The 21,640-nt window shown below is 36.5% G+C and overlaps 1 long non-coding RNA gene across 1 annotated transcript in view; it reads right to left on the minus strand.

Annotated features, from left to right (window-relative positions):
- Positions 1 to 14,713: 14,713 nt before the first annotated feature.
- The window catches only part of LOC311582244, a 46,841-nt gene continuing 39,914 nt past the window's right edge, over positions 14,714 to 21,640 (minus strand). Inside the window, exons 4-7 of the long non-coding RNA XR_014774050.1 lie at positions 21,127 to 21,335; positions 17,539 to 17,614; positions 16,044 to 16,101; positions 14,714 to 14,849 (exon numbers count right to left, since the gene is read on the minus strand). This is a non-coding gene — a long non-coding RNA (uncharacterized lncRNA). The remainder of the gene's footprint in view (positions 14,850 to 16,043; positions 16,102 to 17,538; positions 17,615 to 21,126; positions 21,336 to 21,640) is intronic.

The raw sequence follows: 21,640 nt of genomic DNA on the forward strand, positions 1-21,640 counted from the left end.
TAGGAATTAAGGTGTTTTTAGACCTAGATAGATGTTTTAAGTTAACAGAGATGAGATATGATATGTATTGATTTTCATTGAGAAAGTTAGACCTAACAAGACAGTAAAGATGCTTTCTTCAAGTTTGACAAATACATATATGCAAATCACTATGAATGTAACATTTATATAACTCCTGATTGTCTCAAGGTTCTTCCTGCTGTGTGTAGTTTGTTTTACTCAAGCGTAATCGTATAAATGTATATCTTAAAATTAATTTAAAAAACAAAAGAAATGGAAGGGGAGTGGATCTGGTGGCAGGGGATGGAAGAAGAGCTGGAAAGAGTAGAGGTAGGGGAAACTGTGGTGTAAATGCATCGTATGAGAGTAGAATCTGTTTTTAACTTTAAAAACAGGATTGTATGTATTAAATGAATTAATTTTGTTAATTGTATTTGTGCAATGTAATGATGCTGCTGCGGAGGCATTAAAGTGGGAATGCCACGCTAGAAACACAAAGAAATAAATGTAGAGTGATATCCTGGGAAATAAAGTGTTTGATTTTAATAAGTAATATTTTACTTCACATTAGCAACATAATATAAATATCTGGTGAAAGCCAAAATTTTGTTTGTATTTTGCTGATAAAAATGGATACATAGTAATGGACATCAGAGAAAAATGTAAAGAAAGAAAAATAAGATGTCACAGTAGCTGATAAATAATCTTTATGTTGAAGTGTCTGATATGTTTAAATAATATAGATGGAAATATCACTAAAATTTTCTAAACAAGAGCTCAGACTTACCTTTTTATGTTCTCTCAAAAATATAATCTGTATATGTACATATATATATATACTATATATGCACAATAGTAAACTTATAATCAAATATAAAAAAATATACGTAATGCAACTCAGACCACAATGAAATAAATGTGTATTATTGAATCAATGAATAAAATCCAGTGGGAATTAGACTGTCCTTGCAAGAGACTTTGGACCGAGGATGAGAGAAGACAGATTGACTTCTTTGGTTCTCCTACACCACAAAGTACCATGTTCATACCTGTCTTTAATCATAGCAAAAACATGTGAGTTTATCTACAGGACAAAAACACTTTAAATTTTAGACATTTAAATAGAAATATCTAAGAATTTCTTATGAATTTTATTCCAATTAACTTTTATGAAATTAAAATAATGGCATATAGTACAGGCTTCAATTTTAGTGATTTACCTGACATTTATTCTTAACTAATTTCAGAAATAATTTGTAGTCACAGGATTAAAATATTTTTAAGAGTTGAGACTATATTTCATTATTTCATGGCACCCTCTTGTTAATAATCCCAACACACAATGTGTGTGTGTGTGTGTGTGTGTGTGTGTGTGTGTGTGAGAGAGAGAGAGAGAGAGAGAGAGAGAGAGAGAGAGAGAGAGAGAGAGAGAGAGAAACAGACAGACAGACAGACAGACAGAGACAGACAGACAGAGACAGAGATAGAGACACAGAGACACAGAGAGAGGCAGGGACAGAGACAGAGAGACAGAGACAGAGAGTCAGGGACAGAGACAGAGAGACAGAGAGAGAGACAGAGAGACAGAGAGAGAGAGAGGAAGAGGGAGGCATGGCTCTGAATCTTGAGGGCACACACTGAGATTCCAGGTGTGGGTCAATATCTAGAGGGCACCAAATTATACTTCCTTATTCCAGTATCTTACAGCAAAGTGTCAGAGACACATGGACAAGCAGTTTATTTAAAGAACTCTTCTATGCTTGGAAACAGGCTGAAGACCCTGGAGAAGAGCATAGACAAGAGGCTCTGAGACAGTAGACAGTAGACTCATATGCATAAAACTTTAGAGGTACAAGAGCTGACTCACAAGCTTTTTGTTGTTGTTGTTTGTTTTGTTTTTGTTTTTTTGTCTTTTGTTTTTTTGCTAATCTGTTGCTTATATGTAGCCTACCCAGAGAAGACTCTACTCTTTCTGTCAAATGAACTCTTTCATGTGTTTACCTTGATTCCTCTCTCATTCTGAGCTTACCACACTCTCCACAAAGAGATATGGGGCCAGAAGTCTTTCTGGGGGAGCTGAGGGGTGATAATCAGTCTTCCATGCTCTCAGGGATATAGCATCTGCCTAATAGATATCATAAAACGGTATCTTTATTTTATTTTATATTGGTAAAGAGGTTTAGCATACTCTCTAGTAGGATTTGTTTTACATCCCAATACCCTACTGAATTTAGTGTGAAATTGCCTTTTCTTTAAGCGGTTCTTGGGGTTATGGAAACTCAGAAAATAGCAATTCAGTGAATAACATGGCCTTTAAATCTGGCTTCAGTGGGGATTTATCCAACCTGAAAAAAATCAACAAACATCAGAAAATATTTATATCCCTAACAAATTGATCTACTCATATTATTTTAGCTTTTTAGTTTATAAGTATCCTAGATTATAAACTTAACTACAGAAGTACGGTATGGATCAAAGAATGTGACTGATTTTTTAGGTGGAGACTCTGCTATGTCTTATTATTGGCCCACATATTGGAAATTCCAAGGGTTAGAAATATCTTTGTGGGCTTTTGAGCATTTCATTTAACGTGTTAGTATACACAGCTTATTTATTTAACATAGGGTCCTTAGTTACTGATTAAAAAAGAATAACCCTCAATATTGAAATAAAAATGGACAATTTTAATTGTCATACTCAGAGTCGTTTCAGTGTCTATTTGTAGTTGCTTGAGTGAGACTTTTGTCATGTAACTTTGGGAATCATCAGTCTCTAGGGGCAACCATCCTTGCATCTGAAGGCCCATCCCCACTTCAGAAGTGGGTGCATGCCCCTACTGCTGATTATCTTCTTTGTAGATTCCTGTGTTTAGAATCCTGCCACGCGTGGTTCTTTTTTTAGTTTGTTCTTGTGGAATCTTCTTTCTTTGGCCTGGTGTTTCTTTGTGACAGTGATCCGTTATCTGTCAAAAAATCTTATCATTCCTAAAGTTCAACTTCTCAGCTGCCCTTGATCTTGTGAATATTAGCATTTCCCCTGGACTTAACATTCATTTCAGTTGTTGAGACTCCTGAAGACAAATGTAAATGTTAAGACAGAGTGTCTGGCTTCCCATTGTTTCCTTGTAGCTTCCTCCTAATGTCAGAAGAGGAGAAAGGGAGTAACAATCGAGCAATAATGTCATTTTAGGATGGATTTCAATAGCCTTGAATTATAATCAACTTAATCATATGTAGTATTTCATTAGATTTTATTTCTTGTAAACCTTTTGTGACTTATTTGTAGCTTTTGTGGTATATATAAGATTTCATGTTTTGGTTTTCCTTATTAAAGTTCTTTACCAAAAATTACCATATCTGTATCCTTTTATATCTCCTTTGAAAAACTTGCTATTTCATCCCCATTTTATTTTTCTTTGTAAAGTTTAAAAACCCCTTTTAAGGAAAAACATTTTTCAGTGAAAATTTAGGAAGATTCATCTTAAACAGAGGCAAAAAATGCTAACAGTCTTGGACTTGTTTTTAAGCACCAAAATATAGTTAAATACTTGTCAAATTTTGGATTTTTTTGTTGTTGTTGTTCAAAAGTATCCAGTCTTAACTTGGGTCCATATGGTAACAAAAACAAGATATACCTCTGGTATTTTTTGTTCTTACTGTGTACTTCTGTTTCTTTTCATTTGTAAAAAATAGAGATAAGACATACTCCAATTCTTGGACTCAGAGGACAACAGAGCATACAAGGAATATGCCCCAGCGTGAGGGCAGGTATTCATGAGGAAAAGCCTGCACATGGAACAAGCAAACCCATCTCCTGAGAGCCAGGGAAGAAACAAAATCATACCCCAGATGAGTTTGAAATCAAACAATAATGGCTAAAATATATATTTATCCATATCTTAAAGAACTCTTTACACACTGAGGAAGCTAGAGAAAGGAAACTGAAGTTAGGTAGACAAATTGTAGTCCTAGAGAGAGTCTAGTAAAGGTGAACATTTAGGGTATTGTTGAAGTTTGGGGTTACTGCCTGGACATGATATCTTGGGTTAGAACTTGAATTGTAGGTTCTTCAAAGAATCCATTGAAGTTCTCTATGAGGATAACGGTTTGAAGCTAGAATTTGTAGTAACAATTCTACTGAGCGCATTATTTGTAGTCTTGTGTATTTGAAGACTCTCAGTGAGGCTCTTTCAGCAATCAAGACTCTTTAGAATTCCCAAAGAGTCAGATGCATTTCTGAAGTCATTGTGTTGTGACTTCAGTATGTGTAAATATACAAAGAACCTCAATTTCCACTTTAAATATGAATGAGATAAGAAATTCTCATTGTTTATTACCTCTAAAATGGCAACCTTGGAAAAGAAATAGCTCCCAGTTAAGTGTTCTTGATGACATAATTCATCCTTATGATGCTATTCTAAGAAAATAATTGGCATGACTCAGGAAAAAATTATCCCCGTTTTCAGATGATCTATGAGTCAAATCATTGTGAATTGCTAGGAATATTTAGAATGTGAAGGAGGGTTCGAAGTCCTTGATTGGTAGGACTGTGATAAGAATGTTAGCTCTGACAGAGTTCTCAAATACAAGAGCAGTATAGCCATACTCAGAAAAGAGTTGGCACAATAGAAAACATTGTACCCGAACCACGTAATATGTGAATGACTGTCTCAGGTTAAGATACAAGAGCCAGAGCTAGTTTTGAGAAAATGAGATTCTTGGTTTGGGAAAGATAAAGCATAATAAAATGTGTCAATGAAAGATTGGTTTTTTATAAGCAATGAAGCAGAAAGGTTAAAAAGCAGAAAGAATTAGGGCTTAGTGTTGTGCTGCATAGAAGGAATATGTGCTGTTAAGATTTTTTTTAATCATTGAAAACTAGAATTCAATAAGCTGGTACAGTATGTCACAATATAATAATTAATGTCAATGTGTCCCAGTAAAATTTCCAGGACCACATCATAATGCTATTAAGATATAGTGCTCATAGTTTTAATGTTGTTTTGTTTGGAATAGTTCATTCACAGTGGAATTTGAGTCAGGCACTGATGTCAGCAACTCCAGTCTTAGGGACTTTGTGGACAAAACACAAGCCTCTGAAAGAACAAAAGAAAAAATGACTTAGCTGCTTAGTAGCTGGGTTTATTTTTTTAGGTTGATGAGAAAATGTGTTCCTAAAAGCATTTATCTTATATTTCATTGGGTATTACTTTCATTTTTTAATATTTTCAGATAAAACTTAGTTCTCCTCTTCCTGATCCTCTTCTTCTTCCATCTTCTCTTCTTCCTTTTCTTCCTCCTCTTCTTCCTCATCCTGTTCTTTTTTCTCATTCTCCTTCTTTGGGTCAAATGTATCAACTCAAGTAGAATTTGTTTGTCTAATAAAGTGTTCAGCTCTGGTTCAACAAAAGCAAAATACTATGTGTGGGGTTAATATTGTAAATTGGACAGTTGCTAGAATCACAGAGGTGAAAACTCTTGAGGTATTTTCATGAAAGGAAAAACTCATTATGTTAACTGAACTGAGAAGACATAACATTGGGAGTTGACGTTGCATAGACACGGCTCCTGGAGTTAATGGTGAAATGCAGAAGGGGAAGAGCTTTGATCTTATTCAGCTTCCCAACTGGAGACATGCTATGACCAGGTTCCTTGAGCTTCTGCAGCTGTGACATCCCTGCCATGAGGACTATGAATAAAAATAAACCCTTGTTCCCTAAAGTTGCTTCTGTCAGGGATGTTCTCATGAGAAAAATAACAAATACATTTTTAAAAGAAAATAAAATAGAAGTATTTTTAACTAATGCAGATGAAATGATGGAATTATTTTTTAAAGACAGGATCTCTTAACTGGCACTGAGTCAATCGGTGATAGGTAATTAGGAATAAAATTACATTTTTGGGACGACCTCATATTCGGTTATCTGTCGTTTCTTAAGACCCAACAAACATAGTTTGGAGATGCTGGAAAAGTAAGTATTATCAAAACCTTAAGATAAAAGTAAACTCTAAATAACTATGTTATCACTCTTCTTAGGGGAAAAAAAAGAGAGAGAGAGAGAAAGAGAAAGAGAATAAATAAATAAAGAGAAGCATGTTGTAAAGTGTGTAATGGGTAATTTTGAGTAGGTTTATGGAATGTATCACAATTAATCTTTCTGTTATATCTGCTTTTAGAGATGTGGTTGCCAAATTTACAACTCAATTGTAAGTAAATTTACCTCACTTATTTATTTCATGGTAGTAGGAACGTGCTAGTAACTAGTAGATAACATGCTGCATATTAGCAAACAGGGATTGGTAACACACATGGTTCAGAAATAGCAGAGAATTGGAGATTACGCATCCAAAAGTAACCATCCTAGGAGGGACCATATATGAGCTTATGCTGACTTCTCCTATCATCTCGCAGCAAGAGGTCTTTTTGAAGTACACTATTCTGTCTTATAAAACAAGGTATCCTTTTATTACTTTATCATTTCTCTAGACTACTTCAGAAATAACACCATTTTTGCAGTAGAACCTTTGCATGTAAATAGTGGTAAAACAAACTTCTTTGTAATGTGTGCAATTGCATCTTTGATTACATCATAAAAGCCAGTGAAAAACTAAAGTGATTCTTACAGCATACTTTACTGCTAATCCTCTGTTCATTAAAGAAAATGATTAAGAAGCTATTAGTGCATGAAAATATCATTCAGGCTTTATTGGAAACAGCAGCTTTATATGAATCCCTGCTTTGAAATTAGAACTCTTCAGACATCCCATATTTCCCTCCAACTTATTCTTACACATTAAAAGGAATAAACTGCCACTTACCAAAATATTTCAAAGTTGGATCATGCCTTTGTATCTGATTTTATTCTAGACAGAAAATAACTATGTCTCAAATCATAATTTGTTTCCTATATCATTTGCACTTAAATTTCATTTTCCTAATACAAGTTGACTGTTCTAGTGGCATTTGTATTCAGGGTTAGTGACAGAAATATCTTATTGATAGATTTTGCTTTGGATTCTCTCAAGTCACATTACTTCCTACAGATGAAAAAAATAGGTCTGCTTGTTTTAATTGTTCATTTATACATGCATGCTACAGAAATGAGTTAGTTATAAGCCAGGCATGGTGGCACATGTCTGTAATCCCCGGACTCAGGAGGCAGAGGCAGCATATCTCTGAGAGTTAAAAGCTAGCCTAGTCTACAAAGCCTGTCCAGGACAGCTAAGGTGATACAGGCAAACCCTGTCTCGAAAAACAAAATCAAATAAACAAAAAATCAAGACATTCTGCTTCTTTGTCTCATGTTCATTCTAAAGGTGTGATATTTCTTTTTTAAATGCATTCTTGTTCTTATATATTTGAAGTCCTCTTAATATTGTACAATTTTGAAAAAAATGAGCCAATCTCTTTATATTTCAAAACTATCTTCCTTAACATTCAATTCAAACTTACACAGCTTTCTTCCTAACTTTATTCTAGAAAGAAGGACATGATAGTGACCCCGATCATTATCTGTTCCCCACATCATTTGCCCCTGAACTTCATTTTCCCAATTCAAGTTGAGTGTTCGTGTGGCAGTTACAATCACAGTTATCAAGGGAGCTATTTTATGCTACTTCTTGGTATGGACTCTCTCAAGTTCCATTTTCTTCTACCGTAAAATAGAGTTCTGACTTTTTTTTTTTATGAAAATGTAAGACTGTGTATCAATTCATGTTTCATAAGATGTGAAAACTATGGAGTTCTTTCTTCAATACACTATGATGTAACAGCCCATGGCATGCCTAATAGTAAGTAGAAGTAGCTGTCACTGTTGCTCCAATGTATCAGGTTCCCTTTTAGGAAAAAATGATGCACTAACTCACATTGTAAAGGATGAAATCTGCCAAGTCATTGCCCTGCACCCAACCTGTTGCTAACTCTCTGGAAAACATGCTCAGTAATAAATTAATACTGGATAATTAAGTGGTGCTGCCCATCGGTTTTTTCAAAGACAAGAAAAAATATCCCATACTGAAATGCTACTTCACAAATAATTATGAACTGATGCTTAGACATTTTTTTTAAACCTTCAGTAAACAAGAAGTTTACCAGGCAACTTTTCTGGGAGAATCAAGATGTTCTTTGGCAGGAATACCATGGAAAACAACCTCTAACCTCTTGGTGCTTTATTCTCACTAGAGAAAATTCACGTGTCTATAGCACTGAGGAAAACACCAAAGGAGTTATGAAGGATAGGTATGGTGTTTTTCTGTGTGCAGAAAAGAAAACAAAGGTAAAGTTCTGTCTAAACTAATAATGCAGCCAATAATGATACATGTGTGGACAATACTGTAAAATCATAGAATAGGACAATACACATTACATATATGAGTTAGAGTACAGTAATTTAACCCTTGCTAAATGAGTATGCCTTTGGAAGAAGGCCATTAATTGGTGTTTTAGATTACATATCTTGTATCACTGGAACTGATGGCAGAAGAACAGCAGTACCAAATTATTTAAGAATTCTTCACTTGTTCACTCGCCCATTCATTCATTCATTCTTTCTGTCATTTGTTTGTTTATTAAAGTTTTTATAAGTTGTTAGAAAAAAACCAATAGATCACAAATAATAAAAGTGGTGAAGCTTATGATGTATCAAATTCAGAAATATTTTTTGTTGAATTTTGTGTATTCCCAATTAGAGCCATGAGACACATTACTGAGTTTGACTGTGAAAAAGGATAGGCCCCATGGAAGGAAAACACAGCAAATACTAACACTTCAGTCTCATTCCAAACTGAAGTGATGCTTCTTCCAAAACTGCATTACTCTACTGAGGAATGAGCTGGCAATGGAGTTTCATTTCTGATCAGCATCCCAGACACTTTGTACATTATGTCCATCCTTCAGCCAAGTCTTTTGCCTCTACTGGAAGAACCCAGCTCAGCTTGTATCTAGCACATCCTAGAGAGAACAAATTTCTCCTGTTCAAATTGAACTCAGCCATCCTATTGCAGATCACAGCATCCAAGCATTTCTCTCAGCTAATGTTGTTACCAAGCCCTTTCTTAATGGGGCTTTAACTCAAAGCGTTTCATCTGACAACCATGTAGACTGAAAAAAACGTTTTTGGTGTAAACTAATGCTGTCATATCATGCCACCTTCCATGCTCTCTGTCCTGGAGCACAGCTTTTCCTCTCAGAGCATATTTTTGTTGTAGAAACTCCAAAACGGTTACATAATAGCAGATAAACTGAAATAGAATAGGGAGAGCTTAATAATTCTATCATTCCCACCACCTGGATGAGCTCCTATAAAACAACGTATGCTAGTATAACACTGTCAGGGAGACAAACCCACCCAGCTGATTCTCAGGAAAGTGGAGGAGAAATCCGTTTGTCTGCTTGCCAGTGTTTTACTCGCATGCAGTCTTTTATAGGAGTTCATTCAGGTGGTGGCAATTTGCCTTGTTTGGTAGGGAAAAAATGCAATAGAGAAAACTGAGAGAACACTTAGATCTCTTAAAGGGAAGTAGTGATAAGATTTAAGCCCAAGGGGCATGTCCCACGAAAGCCTTCACTTACCAGGAAACTGAGACAGGGGGGAGGACATTCTGTTGGGACTCTAGATGAGAGAATCATGGGAGAATGGCAAAGTAGAAGGATCCAGAGGGTCCTAGAAACCTACAAGTAGAACATTATGATAGGCAGATTTGGGCCCAGGGGTCCCGCTCAAACTAAGGCACCAGCCAAGGACAATACAGGCGGTAAACCTTAAACCCCTACCCAGATCTAGACAATAGACAGAACATTCTCCACAGTAGAGTGGAGAGTGGGATATTACTTTCTCACATACTCTGGTGCCTCACCTTCGACCATGTCCCCTGGAGGGGGATACCTGGTGGTACTCAGAGGAAGGACAGCAGGTTACCAAGAAGAGACTTGATACCCTATGAGCATATGCAGGGGGAGGTAATCCCCCTCAGGAACAGTCATAGGGGAGGGGAATAAGGGGAAAATGGGAGGGAGGGAAGAATGGGAGGATACAAGGGATGGGATAACCATTGAGATGTAACAGGAATAAATTAATAAAGGAAAAATAAATAAATAAAAAAACAATTGGTCCCAACAGATATTTACAAAAATTTCACCCAAATACAACAGACTATCCCTTTTCATAACATCTCATGAAAATTTCTCCAAAATTGGCCATAAACTCAGAAGAAAGCACATCTCAATAGATAGAAGACAATTCGAAACAGCAGCAACAACAAAACCTCCCTGCATTCTGTCAGAGCACCATGTAAAGGTGTATATCAACAACAGCAGAAACAATGGAAAACTCACAAACTCATGAAAACTGCTCAATGAAAATGGGTCAAGACAAATGAGGAAAGAAATTAAATATTTTCTAGAATTCAATGAAAATGAAGACAAAGCACACCCAAACTTCTGAGATAGAATGAAAGTGTTGCTAAGAGGAATGTTCATAGCACTGTTTACATAAAAAATAGAGATATCTCATACCAGCAATTGAACAGCATACCTGAAAGCTCTAGAAGAAAAAAAGTAAGTACCTCCAGGAAGAATAGACTGCAGGGCTAAAATCAATAAAGTATAAACAAAGCGAACAATGAAAAGAATCATTGAAACAAAGAGTTGGTTCTTTGAAATATTAACCATGATAGATAAATCCTTATTCAAACTAACTAAAAGATACAGAAAGAATATCCAAATTAACAAAATTGGAAACCAGAAAGTGGACAGACACAGATGAAATTCAAAGAATCATTAGACACCTTTCTAAAATGGATATGCCACAAAATGGGAAAATCTAAAAGTAATAGATACTTTTCTGGACAGATACAACTTACAAAAGTTAAATCAAGATCAGATAAACTATTTAAACACACCCATAACTCCTAACCCCTAAGGAAACAGAAGCGTTTATTAAAAGTCTCCCCGCCCCCCTGCTGTCCTTCCTCTGAGTGCCACCAGGTCTCCCCCTCCAGGGGACATGGTCAAATATGAGGCACCAGAGTATGTGAGAAAGTCATATCCCATTCTCCACTCAACTGTGGAGAATGTTCTGACCATTGGCTAGATCTGAGTAGGGGTTTAAAGTTTACCGCCTGTATTGTCCTTGACTGGTGCCTTAGTTTGAGTGGGACCCCTGGGCCCAAATCTGCCTATCATAATGTTCTACTTGTAGGTTTCTAGGACCCTCTGGATCCTTCTACTAACCATTGAGATGTAACAAGAATAAATTAATTTAAAAAAGTCTCCCCCCCAAAAAAGCATGATTTGTAACCACAGAATTCTACCAGACTTTCAAAGAAGAGTTAAATGCCAATACTCCTCAAATTATTCCACAAAATAGAAACTGAAGGATCATTGCCCAATTCATTTTTTAACAATTATGTTTTATTATGAACTTATTAACCGAGTTCCTAATTCATTTTATGAAGCTACAATTACTTTGATATACAAACCACATAAAAACTCAACAAAGAATGAGAATAACAAACTAATTCCTCTTACCAACATAGATGCTAAAATACTCAATAAAATACTTGCAAACTGAACCCAAGAACATATTTTAAAAAAATCATCGATCATAATCAAGTAGGATTCATCCCAGTGATGGATCAGTATGAGAAAAATCAATAAAAATAGTTCGCTATATAAACAAACTGAAAAGACAAAAACCACATTATCATCTCCTTAGAATCTAAGTCTTAGATGCAGAAAAGGCCTCTAACAAAATCAAACACCCCTTCATGTTAAAAAGACACTCATGGAGATAGAGCCAGAGCAGATGGGGGACACCAGGAGAACACCGGCCTCTGAATCAACTAAGGAAGGTGCACATGAGCCCTCAGAGACTGCAGAAGCACAGAGCCTACAAGGTTCTGCACCAGGTTGTCTGGGTATATACTATAGCTATTAGCTGAGTATTTCTATGGGCCTCTTGACTAAGAGAACACATGCATTTCTGACTTTTGTGCCTGCTCCTGAAGCTCTTTTCCTCCTCTTGAGATATTGTGTCTAACATTGTTTTGATAATTTTTCCTTCATATTATGTTTATTTTGTGATATTTGTTATTGTTGTTATCTCTTAGAAGCCTATTCTAGTTAGAGACACAGAGGGAGTCGATCAGGAGAGCAAGAGAGGTGGGTGTTACTGGAGCGAGTAGAGGGAGAGGAAACTCTAATCAGGATGACGGAGGAATCAATTTTCAATAAAAGGAACAATGATAAAATATCAACAAGTCAGGCTCTTGGCCCAAATGTAAAGACCTCAGGTAGATTCCCACTCCTCTCGGAATCTCTCAAACAAGAACACTGCTTTTTTTTATTATAAAGATATTGTAATTTACTACATTCCTGCAACTTATAGTTTTACCTTATTGTTGAGTTCAGGTTCTGCTCTGCTCTACTCTAATTTTCTCTATAGTGAATAAACAGTAGTTTTACATAGACTATGCATTGTCTTAACCACTCCATTTTAAATACGTAATATGATTCTGCACTTGGCTGGACACACGAATCGTACCTTCTCTCTGGTACCACTCATGTAACAGAAATTGACAGATGATTTATCCCTAGTAGTAAGAAGAGTGTCCCTGTATTAATTTCTTGCAATAGATTGGAACTGTTGGGGTACAGAAGTATAGAGTGTATTAAAATCAGATTTTGAAATTAAACTTATAAAACAAAGTAGATTAAAAACTAATGAAGTTTGTAACTCTTTGACTGTCCCATAAAATGGTAAACACCTTGTGTACTGATAGAGATGGTTCCCATCACCCTATTCTCTGACCATTCATGATGATTATCAAGAACACACAGGCAGAGGACTTCTTACTGTGCCAGGGAATTTAGCTCGGCTTGGTTTATCTGCTGTTGAAGACTATTCAAATTGCCTCTTATAATATTCCCATTTCCCAGAACGGGACCTGGCATCCATCTATCTAATCATTCATTCATCTGTGGCCAGTCCCACACGTTTGCCTATATGCAGCATCACTCAGCCCTGCAATTCATTTATGACCTGGCAGTCTGATTCTGTGGCAGCCCAGGTTGCCTCTATCTTCTGCAGCTGGGGATGGTGATTTTATTAGAATAGATATTATCTGCATTTCTCTAAGTTTCCATCCTTCACAGGATATCTACAACCTCTTAAAATATGCTTTAGCCTTTGAACCCATTTATCCATTCTATGTCCTACATATGTACAGATCGATAATAGATAAGTGACAGGTTTACTATGTCATATATAATATGTTGTTTGAGAGTTAATTGTAAAATAAGAATTGAAATAAAATAATTCATATGCTGTATTTGGGGGGAGATCAAGGTAAGTGGAATGGTCTGGCAAATTTCTACTACTAAATACATCATAATTCTGCTATTCTTTTATTCTTAATATTGCTTAATAAATTCTAAGTTGGAGAAAGACAAAAGCATGCTCAACTCTGTTTCTTACATAGTATGCTCACAATACTTATGAAAGATAAATCTGTCAGGTGTGCTACAATCCACCCTGGGAGCTCATTTAAACTGCTTAGTAATATTTTGAAGATTATAGCTTTGAAAATCACTATAAACAGCAATTTTAATACGTGAATATAAACACAAGTACTTAGGTAGCAATTTAATAGACACATCATCTCCTCTTAACCAAGGAGCAGTGGCCTCCCTTCCCCTGAATAATGAGTTCACTAGCCATATGCTTTTGCCTAAACAAAGGCATAAATAAAATGAAATGAGATGGTGTAGTAATTCTTGAATGGATACTGAGACGTGCAATTATGAGCATTGGGAATGCAGATATAGCTAACTTTCCCTATGTGGCATGGAGTTGAGTACATCCTTGCTATAAAGGTGGTTGGTTGCTCTCTGTGATGGGTTATAGGACATGCCAACAAGGCCAAGCAATCTGAATGTAGATATGGGAGAAATCTGAGATTAGTCATCTTTACTACTTGGTATGTTCTGGTATGCCACCTTGATGAATTTGGTCTATCACATAAGTATGAATAGATCCTAAAATCAGAAGATGTCTAAAAGTATATTAAGCTATTTGGTCATAAAACATATGATATAGCACACAAGCAGAATGTGGCAGCACTTAAATGGGCTTGTTTGTGGGCAATAAGACATGAACCTCAGGCTCAGTTATCTTTCCAGAAAGAACTTGTATGAGGGAAAAAGTAACAATCTGGAAATCAAACGCAGATGCTTTCTCCTACACTAGGTTCTGATTTAGCAGTAAAAATTGGAAAAAAAATAACAAATAAAAGAAGTGTGTGATGAGGTGTTGGCTTGCCATTTATTACAGATAGCAGGATTCAAGGAGGGGACTAAAAGTTAGGTTTGTGCTAAAGAGTACTTCATGAGATACAAAAGCTTGGAAACATGGGAAGAAACAGACAACAAAAAGGGAGAGATATATATGTGAGTGATAAAAGGTAGCTTTCAAGGCTAGTTTTTTTTTTACAAGGTAGCTGACATTTATTTTACAGTTGAGTATGCACTTGGACATACATGTAAGCATTTAAATTTATGTATTTTTCAAAAATCCACTTTACATCCTTTTTGAGGCCCCCTCCCTTTTATCCTCCTGGTCCTGCCCACACATCCTCTTTCACAGAGGCCCAACAAGGCAGCCCAGGGAGGGGAAAGTGATTCAAAAGCAGGAAACAGAGTCCATGTCAGTGACAGCACCCACTCTAATTGTTAGACAACCTTCATGAAACCAAGGGGTTTCATGCGTAGGGGTATGCGTAGGGGACCTAGGTCCAGTCCACACATGCTTTTTGGTTGGTGGTTCAGTCTCTGTCTTATGAGCCAATCTTTAACTGAAAGAGGTGAAAATGCACGAGTCAGCATGGTGACAATGCCTTAAAAATAAGAAATTATCAGAAACTATGACAATCAGGAAATATTAAAAATCTGAGCTTTGTAAATTATTAAATAATATTTCATAAACAATGAAAGCACTCCTTCTCTTCCTAGCTCATTAAAAATATGGGACAGGGAGTAGATGGGATTAGTCAAATATAATGAAAATGGAGATATTAAGTAATATGGCTGCTGATTCATCCTTGAGTAAAAAGCTACCTAACATGAATCTGATATATTAAAATTCAAATGTGCAAGATTGTATCCCAGCAGGATATTTTAGGAAGAAAGAAGTTGACAGAAAGCTAAATTTTATGCTACTTAATTTTTGTTAGACTTTAAAGCCTAAGAAACAGTTCGTATAGGACATATAACAGCATGTTAAAACGAAGCAGACGGAAGAACCTTAAATTTGACAGCTGAGCAACACCACTCCACACAAATGTATAGTGTTTATTTAACCCTTGTAAGAAACATTGGTGTGAAAATTGTTTGTATAACTGGGGACCCTTCTGGCAGCCAGCTATGGGCAATGAAAAAGCAAGAGGTATACCACTGGCTCCTCCAGCATTCCAGACAGGCTTGCATTGCTTTGCCTCCTACAGGCCCTAGCTAAGCAAAGCAGTGCCAACCAAGAACACTGACGCCATCAGTGATAGGAGTAAGTGGAGTAGAGTAGCCAAGCAGTGGCAGCAACAACACAGAATGAGGAAGCTAGGTGGTTTATGGAAAATGCCTGGATTATGGTGGAGAAAATGGGATAATTTCTTCCACTCTACCCAACAAGACTTTTGATGAAACAATTTATAGTTAATGAGACCATTTTCATTCCCTTAGCTGTCAGAACCAACTGGCATTTATTTGAATAGATAATGATAGGCCTTCAGAGATCTTGCCCACCATCTGTACAAAGGTTTCATTGAATAATTATAAAACCATTGAGTATTTTATAGCTATGGAGAAGCATCTGCAAGAACAATAAATAACTGTTAAGGCGTTTTAACAAAGGTACCTAAAAGTATAGGGAGGGCACACCTGGAAAACATACATTCTTGAATGAAAATTATATTAGCAGGTGATGACTATCTTCCCACAGGCCATCCATGGAGGACCCTGAATTCTCATAAATAATATAAAGTATTGACTCTGACCTTGGTTTTAAGACACAGAGGATACATTTCAGTTGCTGAGTATACAACATACTGTGATCTAGGAATGAAGAAATAAGGATGGAGCTGAGCCAGAAGGCCCCTCACTTATGATAGCTTTCATACTGAAAGTAGATTGAAGAAAAGAGAAAGAACTCATTATAATTCAGTGAGCCTAATGGTATTTTATGTGGCTTCAGACAGGAACTGGATCAAGGCTGACATAATCGCTATTGGGGCTGGCTGTTTTTGAGCACGTTACTGGAAAATCCAGAAAGGAGTCTCCAAGCCTTAAGCACATTTCCTTGGCCTAGCCAGAGAGATGACCATGCATCTCTTATCTAATCAAGGGTGTGGCCATGTATGACAATATGACTGGATCATGAACAACCAAAAGCTCTGCCCTTACTGTCTAAGGAAATCTAGTTAAGTTTTAGTGTAGAAAATATTATGAGTACTATCACTTGAAGTATTGGGTGCTACTGTATTGTTTTCAATTTGATTATTTTCTTTCCTAGGAAAATGGGCAAAGCTACCTTAGCTGCATGCTGATGATGTAGTAGTCAGATTACACTCAGTTAAAAAACTATACTACAGCATCATCTTGGTTTATTTCTCTTTTCTTGGGATAAAAGAATCTAACAAAACCACCTTAAGGCAGAAATGGTTTGTTTTAGTTCATAGACTAAGGTTAAAGGTCATCACTGATAGGGAACTCACAGAAGCAGGAACTTCAGACAACTAGTCATGTTACACCCATAGTCAGAAAAGACAAATGAATGAATCCTGTCAGTATATAGCTTGTATTCTCCTTCCCTGTCCACGTTCGGATCCTTGGGCTGGGAATAGAGTCATTGACAATTAAGATGGGGTTTCCCACATTAATTGGATAATCAAGATAATTCCCCATAGGTATACTGTGAGATTTGCTTTCCAAGTCATTCTAGATTGGATTAATTTGACAATAAAAAAAAAAAACCTAACTCTCAGAAGCATCCTATCTCTTTTCTCTGTATCTTACACTTACTTGCTCTTTTGCGATGATCTCCACACCTCAGAGGGAATGGTGTGTGAATTTTCCCTTTCTGAGCAATGGAACCCCTATGCCACAGAAAAATCCTTGCTAGTTTAGTCAGTTATTATAACTTGCTATAAGCAAAAACCATTGAAAAATACAGTTCCCTTCCATTTCTAGGCATAAAAAATACTTAAACAGTAAATTGTAGGCACTTTATTTACATTCAACCAAGCAATGTTTGGTATCCTCACCACAGATGAGCCAGGTGCGTCTATGAAGCTTAGCATCCTGGGTCAACACTTGGCTCAAGCTATGCTCATTCCCTTCTGTTAACAGCACAATTAGCAACATAAAATAAACATCTCCCTGGAGCTGCACATACACCATACTCCAGCAATACCATAGGTCCCCTTCTTATGGATATTATGTAATAAAGCCCAAAACAATACCCCCTACTATTGGACACTATAGCTTATGTACCTTTTTGCTTCTTTGTAGTGTACATTGTACTGCCTCTTCAAATAAAATGTGTTGTTTGACATTAGACATCACAAATCTGCAAATAGTCCACAAAAACCTCAATAACACTGGAATTTATTATATAATTTTTTGGACTGTTTTTTAATCACTGTAACAATTTTATGTCACTCCTGTGTGTAGAAAGCATTTATTTACTGATATATTAAAGCTGTGCATTCATATACAACAAGATACCTTGCTAAATGTCAAACTTTTTATAACATTCAAGCAGTCTGCTTGATACTGATTTTAGAGACAATTATTCATACTGTTAAAACCTGATTTTGCCTTCTAAAAATTATGATTATTCTGGGTCTTCACTCTTTAAAAAAGAGGTACTTTATCTTGATATTGAGAAAACACACAATTGAGAGATTTTAAATTTCTTTAAAGAAAGTTTCGAAGTTTTACAAAAATTAAAACCTAGACATTTTCAAATGTATACTTTATAAGGCTATGGGACATTGTAAACATCATTAGATATTTTATAACTCTAGGGTGATAGCTATTCACCCCCACATTTTCAGGATTCATCTTTCCTCCTATGAAGATCTCTGTCTAATGAACTTAGAGGGAAGATATAGACCATAGCATAATACCCCAGAGAGACTCATTATTCATAAATATGACACATTATACAAGGTGAAAATAACAAATAACCAATGATACTATTGTGGGGAAAAGGACACTAGTGGAGCAGGAATGGATATTGACCATAGAGGCCACTATAAAGGATATTACTCTAATGAGATGAGTGTGGACATTTGGCCCATATTTTAAGTAGTCTTTCCATTATGTCTTAAAGTGTCTACAACAAATGGATGTCCAGAGATATTGACAAGCCAATTTAAATTAACTTTTACAGCTCAGTGAACTGAGCATTAAGGACCACATGTCTTATGCCCACATGAAATGAAGTTCCCCACAAAAATCAGTGTTGTACCTATGTTAATGATTCTACAGCAATGTTTGGCTGATTGAGAGCTGAAGTGTTGAAGGTCTGGAACCAAATTATATTATGCTGTCTTTAGCGAGCTTAATTGCTATTCATCACTTACTTTGTGCTCCAGGTAACTCCATGCTGTTGAATAGTTTTGGAATGTAAAAATATATTATTAGCTTCTGTGACCACCACCACCAACAAAGCATCTGGTAATCTATCACAGAGGTTTTCCTATTTCAATGCTAACCCACCTGGTATTTTTACCAATGTACTTTAAACCTACTTGCAGCTTCTTTTTTGTTTGTTGTTTTTATTTTGTTTAGTTTTTCTGTTATCAAAACTTCACAAAACTGATACAATATTATAACATAGTAGTTGAGATAACCTGTATCTGTATTCCCACATCATGGTCTTTCACATTTTGTTCAGAATAAATATCTCTTATTTCTTCTAACATAAAAGATGTGTTTTGTTGTTGTTAAAGTTGACAACCAATTCTTTCAACAATATTTTCCCTCTATTGTGTCTCAATCCATGATCTTCATGGGTAGGTACTTCACTGGGAATTAACAAAATTGATTTTGGTGTTTTATTTGCTTTGCTTTAAAATTTTTATTTTATTTTATGGATGGATGTTTTATTTCCATATATGTTTGTAAACTCTGTGAATGCACAATACCCTAGGAGGCTAGAAAGGACTTCAAACTGGAGTTACAGAGAGTTGTGAGCTTTTATGTGGGTGCAGGAATCCAGACTTGGATCCTTTGCAAGAGCACCATGCGCTCTTAACTACTGAACCATCACTCTAGCCTCTAGCCAAGAGGTTTTAATGATGCATATCAGCCAGTACAAGAGGAATGGCTTTCTTTCAAATTGTCTCAGATTATGTAGCCTCTGTCTCTGGAAAGGGTGAGTACATGTAATACTCAGGTTTCTTGTGTCCAAGTCCCTCAGAACGATTGAATCAATCACCAGGAGCCATAGCTTCTGCAGTCAAGCTGTGAGAGGCTTTTTTTCTTATTTAAATGTCCTTCCCAGTTCAAGCAGTTCAGAACAGAATATCCCCTGACTATCATGGCTTCCTGTAGAAGACCAATATTAATGCCCGAGATATATGCTGAATCACATTTTTATGTCTTCCTCTACATTAAACGGGAGAACTGAGAGATATCCTATGTCACTTTGATCTCATTTTTTTTCTCCTTTCTCAATGTCTGGCTTCTCTTATGAGCTCCAAGATTATTTGGATTCTAGTAGCAGCTCTTTAACACAGACCTACTTTGTGCTCTCTTTTTGTTTTGGCTAGGAGCCATACAAAATGGCAAGAAGAGCTGCCTTCACATATTGCACTGTGTGAAGTTTATATGGATACAGAGGTTAAGAGAGGCTAATGTGAAAGATACTACTCACCTGTTCCTTTCCCACTGTTTTTTCCCTCTATAACATGAGCCAGTTATTCCTGGGAAGCCATCTTAGCCTCATGGCTTAATTGAATGTCTTATGACCAAAGTACAGCAGCACTAATAGCATGCCTGATACTCTTAGAGATTTAAGTGTATTCTCTTATTCTTCAACCAATTTATGATATCTCTATACTTACTCAGTGAATCCCATTCATTATCTGAGTGTACAATTTTAGGCCACATAGTATAACATGGTCTCCCTGGGACATCTTTCTACTTTTGAAATAAAATCACATACCACATGGGGAATGATGGCCATATCTAACCAAAGAAAAATATTCATGCCCATTGCATTTCTTGGCCTCAGTTTCATAAGAGGGTCATGCAATTGCCCCTCCTGAGACCATCCTTTCTTTTGTTATACTCCATGTTAGGTGCCAATTGTTGTGTTACACTCCTTTGGGAGACACTAACAAACACATGTTAATATTGACCCCAGTAGGTCATCAGTAGCAAAGAAAACTAAGTCAACAGCCATGTCCACTTACGTGAACCAATATACTTATTAAGTTTACTTGTTAGGAGCATTAGGGAGTGATTACCTCCATCAGTGTATGTGATCTCAAGGCAGCCACATCACTACAAGTATCCACTTTATTATAGATTCTTTCATGAAGGCTACATTATTGAGTCCTATCTGCAGTTAAATTTTCGCCTCTTACACCTTCTACCACTTTCCAGGAACATGTGAAGCTGAATAAGGTGCATGAAATAGGTGGATAAAATCCTTGGTGATGATACTTGGACCTTCCCCTCTCACCTTAGACTGGAAAGTCTTAATAGCTTCATCATACTTACCATAGGCCTAGTTGTCACTGTAGTTTTTGCTTCCTACATTTCCATGGCATGTTACTGAAGTTACCTCTACCCCATAATGATGACAGGAAGATGCACGGAGGAGAAAATCCAGTGTGCGATACAAAGAGAGCTTCAGACCAGCAAAGAGGGGGCCCTGTGAGAACTCTCAGGAAAGGCCATAGGGAAGGACAGGCGAAATTATCCATGTCATTTGCCAAGAGTCTTAAGGTCGAATAGCTGATGGTGAGGAATGCTTTAATTATTAGCTGAGATAAAAAGACCAGACTATTGTGGGAAGTGCTATTCCCCAGGGACAGGGTCCTGTACTAAACAACTGAAACCTACCTGAACATAGGAAGGTAGCATAGGTCCGTTTGTTTTTCTCTGTTTTAACTGCTGATGTTATATGATGCAGGCTGCTATATGATGCATGATCATCTAAGCGAGTAGAAAGCAAGTGAGCGATGCCTCATGAATTTATTCACTCTCCTTTTGACTGTGAGCATGATGCTTCAAGTTTCTTCCTTAAATTTTGGGTAATAATGAGCGGTAATCTGGAAGTATAAGAAAGACCTGTTTTCTCTTCTTGTTTTTGGTCAAGGTAATTTATCAAAACAAGAGCAATGAAAGTAAAGGGTGGACTTTGGAGCAAGCATCACAGCAGCACATTCCCTGCATGCTGAATGAAGAGCTGCAGGACACAATGTTTCACATGTTAGGTTTGGTCTGCTTATTACCTACTCCTTGATCCTCCTATTTTAGAATAGAGATGTCTGTTATTGAATATTGGAATTATATAATTTTCCTTTTTATCTTTTTAGTTGTTCACAGTCCTAGTTTGGCTTGGATGGTGGGAAAT

This window comes from Acomys minous (assembly GCF_964271855.1).
Source record: "Acomys minous genome assembly, chromosome: 13".
NCBI classification, from domain to species: domain Eukaryota; kingdom Metazoa; phylum Chordata; class Mammalia; order Rodentia; family Muridae; genus Acomys; species Acomys minous.